The sequence below is a fragment of the Felis catus genome, chromosome F2 (genome assembly GCF_018350175.1).
Source record: "Felis catus isolate Fca126 chromosome F2, F.catus_Fca126_mat1.0, whole genome shotgun sequence".
Taxonomy (NCBI): Eukaryota; Metazoa; Chordata; class Mammalia; order Carnivora; family Felidae; genus Felis; species Felis catus.
Window position 1 is genome coordinate 11764524 of NC_058385.1, and position 19188 is coordinate 11783711.

General features: G+C 40.8%; 1 long non-coding RNA gene across 8 annotated transcripts in view; it reads left to right on the forward strand.

The window, feature by feature from the left end:
• Window positions 1–19188, forward strand: part of LOC109495994 — a 116746-nt gene that overhangs the window by 61389 nt on the left and 36169 nt on the right. For 4 of the 8 annotated variants that reach the window (XR_006592264.1, XR_006592263.1, XR_006592262.1 and 1 more), the window contains 4 exons: window positions 1971–3973; window positions 4519–4719; window positions 12899–12972; window positions 13283–13335. This is a non-coding gene — a long non-coding RNA (uncharacterized LOC109495994). Of the gene's footprint in view, window positions 1–1970; window positions 3974–4518; window positions 4720–12898; window positions 12973–13282; window positions 13336–14986; window positions 15786–19188 lie in introns of those variants that run through there. The other 4 variants (XR_006592265.1, XR_006592269.1, XR_006592266.1 and 1 more) reach the window with 3 other exon arrangements.

Below are 19188 nucleotides of genomic sequence, written 5' to 3' on the forward strand. Positions count from 1 at the left end.
ATTAATTTTTAGCATTTGCTAATTTATCTTGACTTTTCTTTCACCAAAAAATAAAATAAAATAACTGAAAGGTGTGGGGAATATGGTGGAAAATATTTTTGTTGTTTTTTTTACTTAAAAAACATAACATCCAATTTATTAAAAACTTAAAAGAATAGTATAAAGATTCCTGTATGCCTTTTGTTTGGCTTCCCAACTGTAAATAGTTTATACATTTACTTTCTCATTCTGTCTCTCTGTCTCTCTCACACATATGTGTAATTTTTTTCTGAACTAACTGAAAATAAATTGCAAACGTGACTCTAGATATTTTTTGGTGGATATTTCCTAAAATACAAAGACACTATTCTATATAATTACAGCACCACCAACTATATAATGAAATAAACACTGATGTAGCATGACCGTCTAATCCACAGGACCCATTCAGATTTTGTCAAATTTTACAATAATTCCATTTGGAGAAAAGAATTGTCTAGAGGTCCAAGATCAAATCCAGGATGATTTGTTGCATTCAGCTGCCAACTCTCTAGACTCTTGCAATTTAAACAGTTCTTCCACCTTTCTTTGACTTTCTTGAACCTGACAGCTTTTGGTGGGAACCTGACACAATTTGGTGATAATTTGACAGTTATTTTCCATAATACTGCTTAATTTTGATGAATATAATGACATACGTTTCTTTCTAAAAATGAACAGCAGAAAGAAACTTCAAACTACTGTAAAATAATCAGCATTCTCTCTATGCCCTATATCTCACCTCAGCGCTGCAGTTTAAATAAGAAAAAGCACCCTTACAAGAAAGGGGAGAAAAAGAAGGGAGGTGAAAGAAAATGAAATCAATAAGAAAATCTTCAGAACGAGAGAAATAACTTCTGCAACATTTTATTTAAGCCATAATAATCTCTCATAAGTATTAAATCCTAGATCTAATCCAGTAAAAAAATAAATAAATAACCAGTATCTATGTATAAATAGGGCACTCTAGTAAATAGTTCAATGTAGGTAGGTACCTAATGTCTCTTTCTACGCTTGAAATTCTGGCTTCGTCTTTGTACTTTGCATTGCCTGAAGCTTTTGCAGAACCAAACTATGAATGTCTCGCACCCAATTCCTCCATAGAAAAGTTTTCTCTTTATTGGAACTCATCTCTTTTACTTCGTTGTCTGATTTTCAGCTGGTGTTTTGGCAGATTAACTGTTGGGCATCTGTTATTTAATGACTGCATTGTCATTCTGTTATCATTTATTTTGTTACTTATTTCTCAATAAATGTAATTCAGTCAACAAGTAAACTTCTCTTCCATGAAAACAATGAGTATTCATGATCATAAAAATTATTTTCTGGATGAAATTTTCTGTTATGTATTTGCAACATCAGACTAAAAATTTTTTTTTAATTTTTTTTTAACATTTTGAGAGACAGAAAAAGACCGAGCACAAGCAGGGGAGGGGGCAGAGAGGGAGGGAGACACAGAATCTAAAGCAGGGCTCCAGGCTCTGAGCTGTCAGCACAGAGCCCGATGCAGGGCTCAAACCCACAAACCATAAGATCATGACCTGAGCCAAAGTGAGATGCTTAACGAACTGAGCCACTCAGGCGCCCCCCAGACTACAAATTTTTGAGAAGTATATACATAATACCTAGGAATGCATTTGCTGTGGTGACATCATCCCATTTCATTGATATAAACATTCACATTTTATTATCTTTAAAAATTATACAGTGCTTTGATCAACACGGCAATGGCTGGTTAAGCTCTCATTTCTTTCATGAATCCTGTGGTTTGTGATCTATTACTCACTGATCCAGTTCCCCAAGATTGTAGAAAAATCTTTACAGTATTAGCTCTGGATCGCATAGCGTTTTTATAAATCGGAATGATATTTTAACTTACCTAAAGGATATAGGTTAATTCCTTGCGATTTCCCTTATAACTCCTATGTATTCTCCCTTTTTTCTCTGTACAGACTTATCATGCAGCTCCATAGGCCCAAGAGATGCAATAATGTAACAGACAAGATCTTTTAAGGAAATTTTATCCAACATTCTTAATTGGAAGGCATTTGAGAGGAGCACAGAGAAACCAAGTGCCCAGGTTTCCTGATACCAGTTCTGCAAATCCTTGCTACGCTACGCACCAAGGGACCTGCCGTCTTCATAAAGTTGATGTCTTCCGCAAAAACAAAACAACACAAAACAAGAAGCCGGCACAGAGTATGTTCTGTGTATCTATGACAGAACACCGAAGCACCCTCTATTTGGGCAGGCTGACCTCCTCGTGGCGAATACAGTTTGGGGAGGACGGAGATAATAGCCGATTAGAACAGACCGCGCAGCCAGATCAGGCACATACCCAGGCCAGCTGTCCAGGCCTTGCCGACAACCTTCTATAGCCTCACCTCTAAATAAACATGTAACAAACATCTCATGGATATCCATTTGAAAGGTCAGCAAATGATTAGCCTGCCCAGAGGGCCCACATGTTTCCATCCAGCCCTGCGTGATTTGAGGCCATTTCCTGCACCAGGGTGCCAAGAGAGAAATGGGATGCAATTTCAACTAGCCATTTGAGAAATTCTAATCAAACCTTCCAGAGGCTTTAACCAAATAAACGAATCCAATGTGTATTTTAAAAATGGTCTGAGAATGTAAAGGCCAAGGAAAGGGAATGGGAGACAGAACAGAGTAGGGATATAAACATAACATAGAACAGCCGGATAAGAAATGGAAGTTTTAATCAAGTAACTGCTGTTTTGTACAACTGGTTTGGTTAGCATTTACTAACAGATGAGACTTGCCTTTGCTGGATTGATGTGAATAGACTGTTTCCTTCTTGGTCGGGCAGACGTGATATGCAGAGGAAGCAAAGTCATAATTTACTTGTAAGAGGAGTTACATCAGCATCGTGATGGCAAAAGATGTCCCTCATTTTTGTCACCCCGACAGCAAAAGTTCAGCATCCATGGGCAAGGGTGTGTTTGCGGTAACTGTGGCATCCAACACCACCTGCTAAGGGATCCAGGACAAGTCTCACCTATCAATTCATCAGGCAATAGGCAGACGGACCTTGGTCCTAGCTGTGGATCCTGTAATGGCACCTTAACTGGCTTCAGCCCCTCCAGAAGCTCCTGGAGAACACTGACTTAGGCAATTGCCTGTGCACGAGAGAGCCTTTGGGGAAGTCCAGGATTACAGAGAAGAAGTGCCAGCACACTGCTGCAGCAAAAAACCAATTTGGCTGCCTTCGAGATGGCAGTAAAGACTGGAGGAGATGACGCGAGGATAGCCACGCAGAAGTTCAAGGAACAGGAACGATCAAGGTCACGTAACGCCGCCAGAAGCTCGTAATAAGCTTCCTGTAAGCAAACTGAACACATGAGGATCTGCAGTTTACCGGACAAATCAAAATAGCAGCTTTAAGGAAATTCAGTAAGCTATAAGAAAACAAAGCCAAATTGGTACAGAAACTGTGACACAGAGTGGAGGTTCCTCAAAAATGTTTAATGCAGAACTACTATATGATTCTTCAATCCCATTTCTGTGTATGGATCCAAAGGAAATGGAAACAAGATCTTGACAAAATACCTTCACTTCCATGTCAGTTCAGCACTATGCACGGTAGCCAGGATATGGAACAACCTAAGTGTCCGTCAACAGACGAATGGATAAAGAAGATGGGACATGTCGCATTATTACGTTGTGTTGTAATGAAATATGTAACGGGATATTATTCGGCCACAAGAAGGAAGGAAATCCTGCCATTTGCGACCATATGGATGGACCTTGAGGGCATGAGGCTAAATAAGATAAATCAGAGAAAGACAAAGCCTGTACGGTATCACTTCTATGTGGAACCTAAAACTACTGAACTCATAGAAACAGAGAGTAGAAGGGTGGTTACCAGTGGCTGAGCAGTGGGGGAAATGGAGAAATGTTGGTCAAAGGGTACAGACTTCCAGCTATACGATGAGTAAGTCTGAAGCTAATAATTCTGTATTATTCTCTATTGAAAGTTGTTAAGAGAGAAAATCTTGAAGAGTCTCACCTGCAAAAGGGAAAACTGGTAATTATATGACATGTTGGAGATGTTAGCTGACACTGTGGTCGTAGCAATCATTTTGCAAAATACAAGTTTATCAAGTCAACACCTACATCTTAAAGTTACACAATGTCGTGTGTCAGTTGTATCTCAGTGAAGCTAGAAAATAAATGAATCGTGTAGCAATTTCAGTTAACATTTCTCGGTTACGTCATATTACTGAACATCCTGCCAGATCCTTTTGCGTGCAATCTTACTGAATTCTGATAATCACCTAAAGAAATGTGCTTTCCGCTGTGTGTGCAGACCATCATCCTGGTTGCTACAGAAGTTAGGAGTTAGGAGTAGGAAAAAGGGAGAAAATGAAAAAACACGTAAACCCTCATGTTTGTACTGGTTATCTACTTATTGGTGCAAAATGAATCCACTGAAAACTTAGTGACTTGAAAACAATACTCCTTTGTCCTCTCTCACAGTGTCCACGCATCAGGAATGGGGCAGGACGTGTTGGACATGCCTTTCCTCTGCAATGCCTGCGGCCTCAGGTGGAACACTCAAAGTCTGGGGGCAGAAATCACCGGAAGATTTACTCACATACATCTAGTGGTTGATTCTGGCCTTGGGTCACAGATCTGGCCAGTCCCGGGCTTCCTTACATCATAGCTCTGGATTCTGAGGTAAGCATCACGGAGGGCGTAGAAGGAGAGGAGCTCGAACCTTTCTGTGACCCAGCCTAAGAAGTCACATGGGATCCCTTCAGTCATACCCCACTGGGCCAGTTGAGATCGTCACAAATCTTGTCCTGATTCCAGAGGAGGGACTATAACCCCAGCAGCCCCATCTCTGGGTGGGTCAGTCATACTGTAAAAAGAGTCTTTGGGATGGGATAAATACATTGGAGCAGCCACCAATGAGAAACAGAATTCCCCACAACCTTATACTTTGGTAAAGCCTTTAGGGTAAGCTCTGAAGTTAGCCAACACCAGGAAACATGCCTCATGCAGGACTCCATGGGTGGTCAGAGAAGGGAAGCATTAGAGATGATTTCAGACTAAGGATTAAGGCGGGCTTTATAGAGGAAGCAGTATTTGAATTCTATCCGACTGGGAAGCATTTTGATTTGTTTATTCATTGTATGCCTACTTGGTGTATGGATGGTAATGTGCTAAGTGGAGAATATAATGGAAAATTCTACTCCCAAGGCACAGGGTTGAAGGTGATCTCAAAAGAGGGCCTCAGGACTTCCTCAGTGGGGAACTATTCGTTTGCACCCTTGCTTCTCTCCGCTCACCATCATATTCCTTCTTGTGTTGCCGGAAGCTCACAGAGGTGCAGAGATCATGAATCATACTTCCCCTGACTTCCCTTTAGTCTCTGCTCCAACAGAGAGCAGGACCATGGGAGACATGGCACTAAATAATTTGGGGACCAAGCTGGAAATTGCTTTGTATTTATTTTTTTAGTTTTTTTTTTTAGGTTTTATTTATTTAAGTAATCTCTACACCCAACGTGGGGCTCGAACTCACAACCCAGGGATCAAGAGTCACATGCTCTTCTGACTGAGCCAGCCAGCACCCCTGTTCAATATTTCTAAAGGAAAAAATTCTACAAAACACTGAATGGAATGAAATAATCTATTTGTAGACTATTGAGTTGCCAGTGTTTAAATCTTCAAAGAAACCAAATTTCTTGTGATGTGTGAACTCAACAATTTAAAACACACAGAAGCAAATATTTTTATAATTTCTCTTTTCTGTTTTATTTCAATATATCCCATTTCTTCTCTCTACCCATGTGATTCCACATGGAATAGAGATCAAAGCTTTTACTTGTTGATGAGGAAATGCACAGAAAAATCTAAACATTTACAGTAATTAACAGTCGGACCAGAGAAACTAGAAATGTCAAAGCCATGACTGCGACTTTTTAAATCCCATCAATTATTCTGTCCCTGAGCAAGTGAAACTTTCAGCAATACTAGGGCATTGTCTTTTTTTAAATAGCTCCAAGTCTTGTATTTTACTACAGAACAACTTCCTAAAGTAGGATATGCCCCAGATTTATACAAGAGCAGTTCAGTAAAATATTCACTGTTTTTAAGCCCGTACACATATTTAAAAAAAAAAAAACCAAAAACTGACTTTGGGAACTCACTGTAAATTCCAAGCCTCTGTTCTGATCATGAAACATTGACCATGACTCAACTGTGATTTCTTTCCTCATATAGATGAGATTTGCTTATAGCTTTAGACTTATCTTGAAAGTAGATCATCAAATACCTTTACAGTTAAGAATTTTGCCGATTGTACTTCTAATAGAGGGTCAAGGCATGGTTATTTAAAAACCAGTGATTTCAAAAGGCTAAGAATTTCATAGGGTAAGAACATTAATTTACTAGGTTGGAAAATATTTTTTTTACCACAGAGATGGAATGATCCTAAACTCTTGTTTCTCCCTTCTGAAGCTCTTTAGAAGTGGCTCAGAGATAAAGTTCAAATACAACGAACTTTAGATAAACCAGCTCATCAGGTTTAAGCGAATTCAGAGGCCTTCCCACTGTGAGTAAAACCCTAGATTGTCTGTTATGCTGTCAGAAGCAGCATTCTGTGATTCACATCAAGCCTTAAAAGTACAGAATGATTACTAGGCGTGGTCTAAGCAGCTCAAGGCAGCCACATACTTATTCATATGGTGATCTCTTAGGTAAAAGCACACTACCAAAGAATAAGGATCTAAAAATATGAGGGTGTGTTGTAAGAATGTATCAAAATAATATAAGGATCCACAATAAAACTAGCTGGTAAGAACCCCAAAATATGAGAAGTGGGGAAGAACCACCACCAATGATAAGACCCACTTGGCATCTGCACTCACGTGGGAGGAAACGGAAAGAGCAAAATGGGGTATCCGAGTACCCTGAGAAAAGGGGGATCCAAAATCACCAGCAGGGACTCTCTAAGCATGAAAAGACTGTCAGGGGAGTCTACACATTTCGTTCATGGAGGAGAGCAGGGGAGCCTGAGGAAAGGTCAGCAGGTGCCAAAATGGTCTTGGTCCTGGGACTTCGCAAAACTTGTAATCCTGAGCTCACTTCTAGAGCAGACCTCTCACTAAGGAGAAATCGGTGACGATCTAGGTTGCAGGACATCAGGGCCAAGAAAAGAGAAATCCGGATAAACATGGGGGGAAAGAGAGCAGAGGAAACAGAGCTCAGCGAATAGGCCATGTCTGAATTATTTCATAGAAAGAACAGACCAAGGAGCTTTAGAGCTACGAAGCTAGAAATATATCCTGGCCCACCCCTGCCTTCTTAAAAGTACAGAGAAACTCCTATCACTTAAAAATGAGCGACAGAGGGGCGCCTGGGTGGCTCAGTTGGTTGAGCAGCTGACTCTTGATTTCGGCTGGGTCGTGATCTCAGGGTTGTGGGATGGAGCCCTGTGTCAGACTCCATGCTGACAGCTTAAGACTTTTTCCTCTCTCGCTCTCTTTCTCCCCACCTCTGCTCCTCCCCCGCCCCCCCTCCACCATGCACAATCTCTCTCTCTCTCAAAAAAAGAAAAAAAAATGAGCAACAGGAAAGAATCATAGTCAATTTCTATACAATGTTATTATTATTACAAAGAAAGAGAAAAGTGAGGGAGGAAGCAAGGGAAGGAAGAATATCCTTACAATCAATGAAAGAAAAACATGCCCAGAGAGCAAATAAAACTGTTACCTAATGTCTCAATATGAACTAAAAAAAAAAATTAACATAATTGTAGAAAGTATTAAAGAATAGCATAAATCAGAATTGGAAAAATGTGGAAATAAAGTGATTGGAGAAAAGGAATATTTGAAGAAGTTGTCGGAACTCAAAAACTACATTTATTTATTTAGTTACTTATTTGAACATTTTTTCAAAATAAAGAAAAATCATGCAAACTGGAATAAACACAATACAAAATGCCCTAAAAGAGCGTTATAAAATTGAAAGAACAAATATTTTTAAAACCAAAAGTGTCATTTTTGAAGGCGGAAGGGAACACCCAATATACACATAGGAGTCCCCAAAGAAATAAGTAATGGATGAGAACAAATAAATCTGTAATTTAAGCAAATTTTCCTGAATGAAAAAAGACTTGAGCCTAACCTGGATACTTGAGAATATTGGCCCACAGCTGTCAATGCTGACATGTATTCCAGGAACACAGTCTTCAAAAGGAAAAAAAGAAAACCTTTGGGTATTCAGCAAAAATACCAAGTCAGTAAGAAAGTAAAGAAAATCAGTTGCCGTCTCACTTTTCAGGAGCAACACCATAGGCTAGAAGACAATGGCATGATATTTTAAAATACGCAAAAAGGAAAATTCAAGCCAAGAATTTTGTGTTCCACTAAATGGATCTTCAAGTTTAAGAACCATGTACTGATGGCTTTGGATTCCAGGAATATGGTTTTGACAAATTCTCCCTGTCAATTTATTACATAATTAGCTTCAGACTACCAATATGGAAGGGGGTACATTGACGTAATACTCAGTAATGGTTGTGAGATAGAATAGTATTTAGTAATGCGGTCTGGTTATGTTACAACCATCGAAGCTTGATGGAAGAATGGCTAGAGTATATGACGGTAGAGTAACTTCATTTCTAGGCATTAAGTAGTAAAAGGACACTACATCAAATCAGATGGTGTGGAGATGAAGAGAAGAGAAAATATGAGGACACTGGCTAATGTCAATATTGCTCCTAGTGGGGAAAAAAAATAGGCAATAACCAAAAAAGAGAGCACTAAATGTTTTATATATAGTATAAAGACAACCTTGAGAACAAAAATATAAACCTTTCTGGAGAACATATTCACTTACACATTTAAAAGAAAAAAGAACACTTTCTTAAAGTTTATTTATTTTGAGAGACAGCGAGAGAGCAGGGAAGGGCAGAGAGAGAGAGAGAGAAAGAGAATCCCAAGCAGGCTCCCAGCTGTCAGCATGGAGCCCGACGTGGGGCTCCATCTCAACAACCATGAGATCATGTCCTGAGCCAAAATTAAGAGTCGGACATTTAACCGACTGAGCCACCCAGGCGCCCCAGGAAGAACATTTTAATGGTTTCCAAAGAATGAAGGATGAAATAGGGTAGAGGGATCATAAGTTAGTCCTTTTTTGAAGATATCTTGTTCTGTAGATTTGACTTTGGAAGCTTATAAATATGTTATACAATCTTAAAGCAAAATGAAAATTCTAAAAAGCAGTTTCTGGAGTTCCATTTCTGGGATAAAAACATACGCACCTCCATGGACCCAACCCAAGCAAAGTTCATGAGAATTATTCTTCTAACTTTTAAGTCTCTGGGAATTTCCCAAGGGCATACAGCAAATGAATCACGATTTAGTCAAGAAAATCTCCTGAAACTTATAGGAAAAATGACAGTGTGCACTTGAGCTATAACCCACCCACTCCCAGCCCTCTGCCAGCTAAGTTTGACAGAAGCCCCACTCTGGGCGGATGAGGCCGAGAAGACAGGTCTCCCTTCCTCCTCGACTCCTAAAGAAGGATTGTAGTATCTCACCAGGAGAGGCAGTCTGCCAGCATTTCTCATCCTCACCAACTGTAAGATGAAAAAGCTAAATTCCTGCTGAGAACAGCTGAGAGGTCAGGGCTCCCTTCCCCCACCTGGTCCCTCCTCCTCAGACAGACAGGCAGAGGCTGACTCCCAGTCACAGCATGCCAGGAATGCTCCGGGGCTCTGACCACCTTCACCCCAGCTGACTTGTAGGGCAGGGTGCTTCGGGTGGCCGGGTGGGGGGTGGAAGTCACAACTGCAAAGGCCTACATAAAAACAAGAAAAAAGATCTTAAATCCGCAACCTATCTTTCACCTTCTGTCCCTAGAAAAAGAAGAAAAAACAGCACAAAGCAAGCAGAAGAAAGGAAATAAGGATTAGTAGTGAAATAAATAAAACAGTGTAAGAACAATAAGTCAGTGAAACCAAACGTTGGTTCTTTGAAAAGATCAAAAATATTGGTGAAACTTGACCTAGATTAAGAAAGAAGAGGGCACCTGGGTGGCTCAGTCGGTTAAGCGTCCGACTTCGGCTCAGGTCATGATCTCACGATCCGTGAGTTCGAGCCCCGCGTCAGGCTCTTTGCCGACAGCTCAGAGCCTGGAGCGTGTTTCAGATTCTGTGTCTCCCTCTCTCTGCCCCTCCCCTGTTCATGCTCTGGCTCTCTCTGTCTCAAAAATAAATAAACGTTAAAAAAAATAAAGAAAAAAGAAAGAAAGAAGAAAAGAGAAGATTCAAATTAATAAAAACATAAAAGAAAGGGGCACCTGAGTGGCCCAGTCGGTTAAGCGACTCTTGATCTCGGCTCAGGTCATGATCTCACACTTCGTGGGTTCAAGCCCTGCATCTCTGTGGTGATGGCGTGAGCCTGCTTAGGATTCTGTCTCTCCTTCTCTCTGCCCCTCCCCTACTTGTGCTCTTCCTCCCTCTCAAAATAAATAAATAAACTTAAAAAAAATTTTTTTTAAACATAAAAGAGGAAATATAGCTACCAATACATAAATAAAAATAATTGTAAAGGAATACTATGGGGGTGCCTGGGTGGCTCAGTCAGTTAAGTGTCCGTCTCTTGATTTCCACTCAGGTCACAATCTCATGGTTGGTGGGTCTGAGCCCCACATCGGACTCCAAGCTAACAGTGTGGAGCCTCCGTGGGATATTCTCTCTCTCTGCCCCTCCCCCACTCACACTCACACAGTCTCTCTTTCTCAAAATAAATAAATAAGCTTTAAAAAAAAAAAAGGTATACTATGGACAACTGCCTGCCAACAAATCAGACAACATACATGAAATGGACACATTGTAGGAGACCTACAGACTACCAAAAGACCCAAAAGAAATAGAAAATCTAATAGACCCATAATCAGTAAAGAGATTGAATTAGTAGTCAAAAACACTTCCCACAATAAAAAGCCTGGGACCAAGTGGCTTCACGGATGAATTCTATCACATATTTGAAGAACTGGTACCAGTTCCAAAGCATTCCAAAGTCAAAGTGTTCCAAAGTACAAGCGTTTCCAAAAACATAGAAGAAGAAACAAAGAAACACTTCCTGACCCATTTTGCATATCATATATTGAATAAGAGACTTGTTTACGGAACACATAAAAAACTCTTAAAACTTAATAGTAAAGAGGCAAGCCAATTTAAACAATTTTGAAAAAAAAATTCCTAAAAGAAGATACATAAGTGGTCAATAAGCACATAAAAAGATGGTCAACATTACTAGCCATCAGGGAAATGCAAACCGAAACCAAAATTAGACCCCAGTTCACACCTACTGGAATAGCTGTAACAAAAGATGGATGACAAATGTTGGCAGGGACGTGGAGAAACTGAAACCCTCCTATGTCGCTGGTGAAAATGTAAAAGATGCAGACACTCTGGAAAACAATCAGCTCCTCGAAATGTGAAACATGGGGTTGTCACGTGACCTGGCCATTCCACTCCTGGTTTATACTCAAGATTAGTGAAGACACAATGTCCGCTCAAGAACTTGCCCACAGGCAAAATAGACAGTAATTACCCACCATAATTAAGTGAAACATACATGTTGAACTATAAAAGAAAATACAACTTGCAAGATCTGATAACTGGAAAAAATTGACAACACAAACTCACCACCAGAATACCAGAGTAACAGTGTCTTTTGTGGTTGTCGTTGTTGGTTTGTTTGTTTCCTGCCTCGGGCTTGAGTTTGGCTTTAGATCCATGAGGCACTATTTTCAGTACAGAAAACAGGTGCAGCTTTGACAAAACAAACAAGAAAACAACTCGCAGCTTTGCGGTGTGTTCAGGGCAGCTCGTGAGTGACGTTCCAAGGCAGCTAAGGCAGAGCCAGAAATCACTTCCCGTTCGAAGTACAATCATCAGGGAGTCAAAGTCAGAGCTGTAATGAAACTTCCTAGACTGTTGCTTCGTCAGGACATTCATATGTGCATCCACAGTGTGACCTGTTTGAAGTTAGAAGTAGAGCTTGAATGTCTGACTAGCCCATATGCAAAAGCAATTCGCAAGATTGCTGGAGAAGCGCCTTCATGCACAGAAAGGCTGAGGGATGCGGAGCGGCTGAAATTGCAAGGGGAGAAGTCTGAGGCTCGGCTGGCCGAAGCCACCAGCCGGGTCCCGAGCAATGGTGGGACAGCCTGGGCGGCACCTCTGGCCTCCTGCCCTCCTGGGAGCCCCCCCAACAGACGGCAGCAGCAGCAACAGATCACAGAACAAGGTGCCATCACCTGTTCTGAGACGTGCCTAAGGCTCAGCGGTACCCGTGCGTTGTCCCTTTCGCTTTGTGCCAACCTCATTTCTCAACTCGGCATCTTCACAAGTCCCAGAAACATTGTGCTCGGACTAAAAACATTAGTTTTTACAACTAAAGACTTTTCTGAAGGTTTCACAGGAGAAATGGAAAAGAAAGATCAACCCCACACTGCAAAAGAAACCACTCTAAAACTCTTCATTGAACAGGTGAAATCTCCAAGGTTCTGTCCTCCCCACCAGGCCACTCCTGGCTTCCTTCCTCAACCTCCGCCACCCCCCCCCCCCACTTTATTACGTAGAGAAAATCATTCTTGCCCCATTTCCATCTTCTCCCTTCAAACATAATCTTCACAGTGTTGAGCAAACAGAGGGCTTTCTGGAACCCAGGATCAGCCCTCCCTGTTCCCCATAAACTGTGGGATTATAAATTATCTTTTAATTTATTATTATTTAATTAATTAATTTTATTTAAATTATTTAGTAATTTGATAAAAATTATTTAATTTTATTTATAAATTTATTAATTGAGTTATTTTTTAATTGAATCCTCTAGGATAGGATTTGGAATTGAATCCCAGTATTATTTTCAAGGGACATCGTGTGAATGCTGATGCATCTAAATCCCAGGTAACAATAAGTTACAGTTAATAGGTTTGTACTACATCAAATGCATACTTACTACAGGTACCTGCAGAGAATTCCTGACAAATGCCAACTATAAAAGAAATGTTAACTGTGCATTGAACAGATGGAATTTTAGAGACAATGTATTACTGACTAATACCCCGCTGATACGCTTTATTTCCTCAAATAACACGCAACATTTTCCATCATTTAAATAATAATGACTCATGAGAATTCTTCCACTATTAGAGTCAGAAGATTGCAGGAAGCCCGAAAGGATACTGAATGACCACTCCGTTCCTTCACTTTTCAGGCAGCTTGTCACTTGATGGACTAGTATCAGTTGCTTTCCAGAACATCCCAAAGGTGAGACTCCTACAGAGTCATTGCTTTAGCTCTGTTGTCATTCGAGGAAATAGTCTGGTGCCCCTTCATAGAGAACGCCTGGCTTTCCTGAGTTCCCAGCAATGCAGACAACCCATGTTCAAATTCATAAGAGAAACTCCTCAGACTTTGAACACTCTAGACTCTGTGTCAGCAGTAACTGGGCAAGACCACATCATCAGAGGCTTAGGAGTCAAAGGAGCAAAAATGAAGCCATAATCGTTAAATACTAATGACAACTTAATTACTTTCTCAGAGAAACAGAACCATTTGAGACCATCGGAAAGCAGAAAGTGAGATAATAATTCAGCAAGAACTTTCATGCTGTTCGATGCTAAGAGTATCTCGTGGATGTGCCCAGCCTTTGCCCGTTGTCCTCTAAAGTTAATATATGCCTTTCCAGGACCTCGGGGACTCATTTACAAATAATTACAAATAAACAGATTTCCTTTCTGAATAGCTGGACTTCTGACACTACTTATAGAACATGTGTATGACCCACACATCAGATTGCTAGGATTTTAAGGACTCTTAACCACTTACGTAACACACGATAAGAAGTTGGCAAATTGATTTACAAAAGATGAAAGCTCGAGGTAGGACTGGCCACATATTGGGGAATGCTGTGGTCAGTGCATTTGGCCAACATCAGTCCTGCAATGCAGGGCCAGAAGTACATCCCTCTTAGCCCTTGGGAAAATGGAGTTGCCTGTGGCTCTGATTCATGGTTCCGATACATCCCCAGAGTTGGGCCTATATCCTGTAGTTAAAGCTTCAAAGGAAAACGCAAGTCTTCTATCAGGGAGAACTGATTGTGGAGCTCAAGCTCTTATTTGGAGAAAAATCTGTGCCTGTTCTGATATGGGTAGTCTGTCAGACTTCATGGACTGGTATCTGAGTCCCAGGGACAAGGGGCTGAAAGCAGAAAAGACCAAGGGTAGTGTGACCCCCAAGTCTCCATGGGGTCCTGGGGGCATTCTTGTGGGCCCCTCCCGACAAGTATAGAGCTAGGTGTGTGAGCTGGGGTGGGACTCAGGGCATCTAGGCAGGGGCACAGGGTGACTCCAAGGAAGTACCCAGGGAACCAAGCCCATAGCAGCGTGACTAAGGATGCCTCCCTCAGCTTCTCAGGTGGGGAGGTCTGGGTCTTAGATTCCCATAGAGGTGGCCGGTTATAGGGACAAACCTAGGAAATAACTGTTCCCGCCACCAGGGCAGGTAAAGAAAACTCTCAGGCATGTGAGTCCAACTCTTCTTGAGAAGAACCACAACCGGGAAGGAGAGGTGGTGCTTGGTGCAGAGGCAGGAAAGACATCTTTATGCTTTGGCTACTGTTAGTGTTTGTGTGGGATCCCAAAGTGTTGTCAGTAGGGGCAAAAATAGCCATGAGGTCCCAGAACCTCCTATAATAAAAAAGGTAGGGGAAATAAAGGAGCGGGGGAAGACAGTAGCGAGTTGAGCTAAGTGAGCATCACCGTCAGTGAAAGTGAGGTTGAGCACTGTTAGCAGAAATAAGTCAGAATTGAGGACTACCTTCCCTGGCATACAACCTCTAGCCTTCTCCGTTCTAGAATGGTTTTTAAGCCAGATACTAAAAATTCTGTGTTCTCATGGCGTGTCTTCTCTCCTCCAGTGCCGGACCGCCTCCCACCTCCCCTGCCTTGGCCCATGTCCGACACGGGGGAAGATTCACACCGTCCTCTACCACATTTTCTTTCATGGCCCCTCTCAGACGTGAAACAGTCTGATGGGCTGATTCCCACAGCAAATCTGTTACCTCAGACCCACCTGATCGTTAACAAAAGACTCCTGAAAAGACGCAACCTTCATTCTCAGGGATAAGTTTAAATCCTGGCGTTTCAGTCATCAATCATAGCAGATTGGTGAAGACAGGGTTTCCCTCAAAATTCATCATGAATTACTTCATTTGCAACCTAACTTTTGTCTCTTTAGGCCACTCCAATTTGGGGCTTAAAATAAATCTGTGCAAACAGCAATTATGTGTAAACCCCTGACTCCTTTTCCCACCTACAATTTCAGCACCTCCCACTGGAAAGCTCCACCTCTAGTTATTTCTAGAAAGTTTTCTCTTGAGGAGGGAGGCTGGTTCTTACGTTATCAGCTATCACCCAGCACCTGCGATTTTATTGTCCTTCTACTCCTGTCCCTTTTTGTGAGGGTCACAGTCTGCTCCCTGCCAAGCTGTTTAAGGCCCAACCACTGCCATGAACGGCGGAGTCCCCTCCTGCCACTGAGATTGCACCCTGTGCACATTTCCATTAGCTCTAACCCCCTAAAAAGGGACAGCTGGTGGCTTCATCGCTTAAGCCTCCGACTTCAGCTCACGTCCTGATCTCCCAGTTCGTGGGTTTGAGCCCTGCAGGGGCTCTGTACTGACAGCTCAGAGCCTGGAGCCTGCTTCAGATTCTGTGTCTCCCTCTCTCTCTGCCCCTCCCCTGCACGTGCTCGCTCGCTCTCTCTCTCTCTCTCTCTCTCTCTCTCTGTCTCTCTCAAAAATAAATAAACGTTAAAAAAATTCTAAATTCCCCCTCCAAAAAAAATGTAGTTAGTTCTGAGTTATTTCTTTATTTTTACCAAATCTAGTCCTAAAGGATTTAAAGTCCAAAAATATGTACAATGAAATAAGATAATGAGTAGAAACTGAATTTGTAGAAAAATAATGGTAGAAAGATAACAATAAAGCTATCAGTGAAATTAGCGCATAAAACACATGCCCTAAGATCATGTGTGCTTGCTTGAGGTGGTCTGAAAATTTGACTCTGAGCTTTTTAGCAGCCGCTACAAAGAGGGAACCATAAGCAAAATCTTTTTAATTCTCGGTATCCGAAATCTGAGACAAATGTCTCCTATGGATAGATCTTTATAAAGAAGTTTCTCTTTCATGTAATAATGCCCTGTTACCTTCCTCAATATTCTTATAGTAAACCCAATAATATGCATGAGATCAGTTGTAGCATTTCTTCAAGGTGTAACTAGGGCATGTTATACAAACTGAGTTCAGAAAAGTAATTTCACTGTAGGGAAACAAAAACAAAAACAACGTGGTCTAGGTTTGGTGCAGAAATAAAAGAGTAATGAGAAAACAGGCCCCAGAGAGCCAACACATTGACTTCTACATTCAGCTGAAGGGAGGGTAAGGTTGACGGGTTTTTATAAAAGCTGAGACCCCCAAAGAAGGCGTGTGTGGCGTAGAAGGTCTCCACCAGTGCACGAGGTAAGCAGAGAGTACAGGACGACACAGGCAAGACGTTCTCCAATGTGCAGAGAAATGAGCAGTCAAGTCTCAGGGCTAGAATGTGAAAACAATCATTTTTGTATGGAAAACCATTTATGAAAATCTCAGCAAAAACAAACAAACATAACCCTCATTGGAGTATCTATTGAGCGTCCAACTTCAAGCAGGGTGACTGCCCAGTGAACCCTCCAAGACAATTGACTGAATTGACTCTAACATAATTGACGGGATTTACCAGTTTTCTAGGGCTATTAACCAGCAGCCAGTTGTAGGTTGATAGAGTCTAGTAAAAATGAAGAGATTTTTGTTTCTGAAGTCCTTCTTTCTGGAGATACTTGCGAAGGACAGCCAGTTGCCAAGTAAGGTCACTCTTTGTTCATTGAACTAAAACATGGGATCTGCTTATAATAAAATGCTAATATTTATTTCCATAGCCTCAGGATGGGAATTTTATTGAGTCCTTTTCAATTTAGGTATGTTCAACTGAAAAGTAAACATTTCCTTCTGTCCAAACTTTGAAAAACATGTAGGCCCCTTCCAAACCCAATAAAAAAAAAAAAGTCTGTATTTTTCTTAAAGGAGCACATTAATAGTTCAAGTGTAAAATTTTTGCATTAAAAAAATAATAACAAATCTCATTAGAAGGTGCTAGTCAGATACTGTGGTTTGACTCTGAGTTTAAGAAAACAGAAGAACAGACTGGTTCCATGCACAAGGGTCTGTTTATTTATTTACAACAGCTTCAGCAGACAGGAATGTTCCTTTTATAGTGAAGACCTCAGGGCCATGACAGTCTACAATTAAACACCCTTTCTCTCCTCAATTTCATCTAATCAGTGGTCCAAAGTCAGAGATGTGATGAGGGCCCATGTGGGGTTTAACGTTTCATCTATGAACTTGCTAAACTGTCTGGGGACAAATTATGTCGACTTTCCATTATTTGGTCCATTTCACTATCTGTTCACCTTTATCAGTGCAGAGGAAGAGAAATGCCTATTTATTTTAAAAGTCTTAAGTACAATGCCCTGGGAGGATGTAATATAGAAAAGATAGGAACTGGCCATGTAACTGTTTCGTATCTGCAAACTCTTTCACTCTGGTATCAATTATGGAGCCAGATTTCTATTCATCCTATACAGCCCTACCATTACCTCATTATTATATATTATATGATTATGAAAGCCAGATATTTAAAATTATGAATCTGTGTTTCCATAATAAGTGATTTCAAAATCATTTATGGCTTGTGGCTTAGAAGAAGAAAAATCACATAATTTAGTTCCGCCCCTGAATGTCCAAGCATCGTAGATATCACCCTACTTTGCCAGTAGTGGCATTAAGGGAAGAAATTCAGGCCGTTTACCGGACCCCCAGAGAGGGAAAATATTTCCCAAAAGATCAAGACCAAAGCCACCAAAATAATACAAAAAATTTTGGAAACACAGTGACAAACTAGAAAATGGTTCCTTAGAAGGGGTGAGTCATACAACTGTAGACATCAAACTAATAGTTTAATGTTGCTATAAATGTGTGTTTTACAAGATGAAGGGATGATCTGGGCATGTAATCAACACCTGAGATTCTGCAGTCATTTTAGATCAAGGCCTTCAAGAATTATAACTTCCATTCATATACTGTAGTTCAGAATCCACGACTGAGGGAGAAACCAACATCAGCTACCACTGCCAGAGTTCAGACTGATGTTTAAAACCCAAGACTCTAATCCGTCCTTCTCTGATACATCCCAAGTTGAAGAAATAAATGTCGAGAAAGTAGAAGGCCTTTCAGCTAGATAGAACATTGTGCTAGAATGAGAATTAAGGGAATTTGATTCTGACATGACCCCATCAAACCCCAAACCTCATTTTGCTGATAGATACCCAGAAGGAAAAACAAAAAGGTTGAATCTACGCTTGCGTGCCAGTAAAAACTCCACTACAAGTTTCACAGAGAGAACGACTGACATATGGGAATGCATAGGGAACGTGGTTAAAATACCAAATAGGAGTCGCAAGATTAAATTTCTACCTTCCAGCAGGTATTTAAGCAACAACAAGAAAAAAAAACAAAACAGTAAGAGCTCACTATTAGGAAATCTTTTTTGTTCCTGTCAGCAGCATATCTCAACCTGAGCTATCGTTATTTGTTGGTGGGAATATACAACAAAAAATACCTATAGCAAGCAAGGTCCTGACAGCCAAGTTCCATTGTTTCCATGAAGCCCCTCCTCTTGGTGATTGTGCAAAAGACACTCTTCCAAATGAGGTAACAGAAAGTAAGAAGGGATCATGAACTTTGTGAACCATTTTGTAAACTAAACTATATTCCTGCTAATGGGCTCTTGGGTCTGGCTTTAAAAACGTTTCAAGAATGTTCTAAAAACTTTCCATTTTGCAATACTGGTAACTCAAGAGAAATAGCAAATTCACTTTTATACAGATTGCTCTTGTGGTCCTAGTGAGCCCTGAAATGCATGTTAGAGTTGACTAAATAATTTTACAGGTGAAATCTTTGGGATCTCTCGTAGTTAGCATGATTCCTAAGTCATTAGTCAAAAGAAATAAATAGTTGGCCAAGGT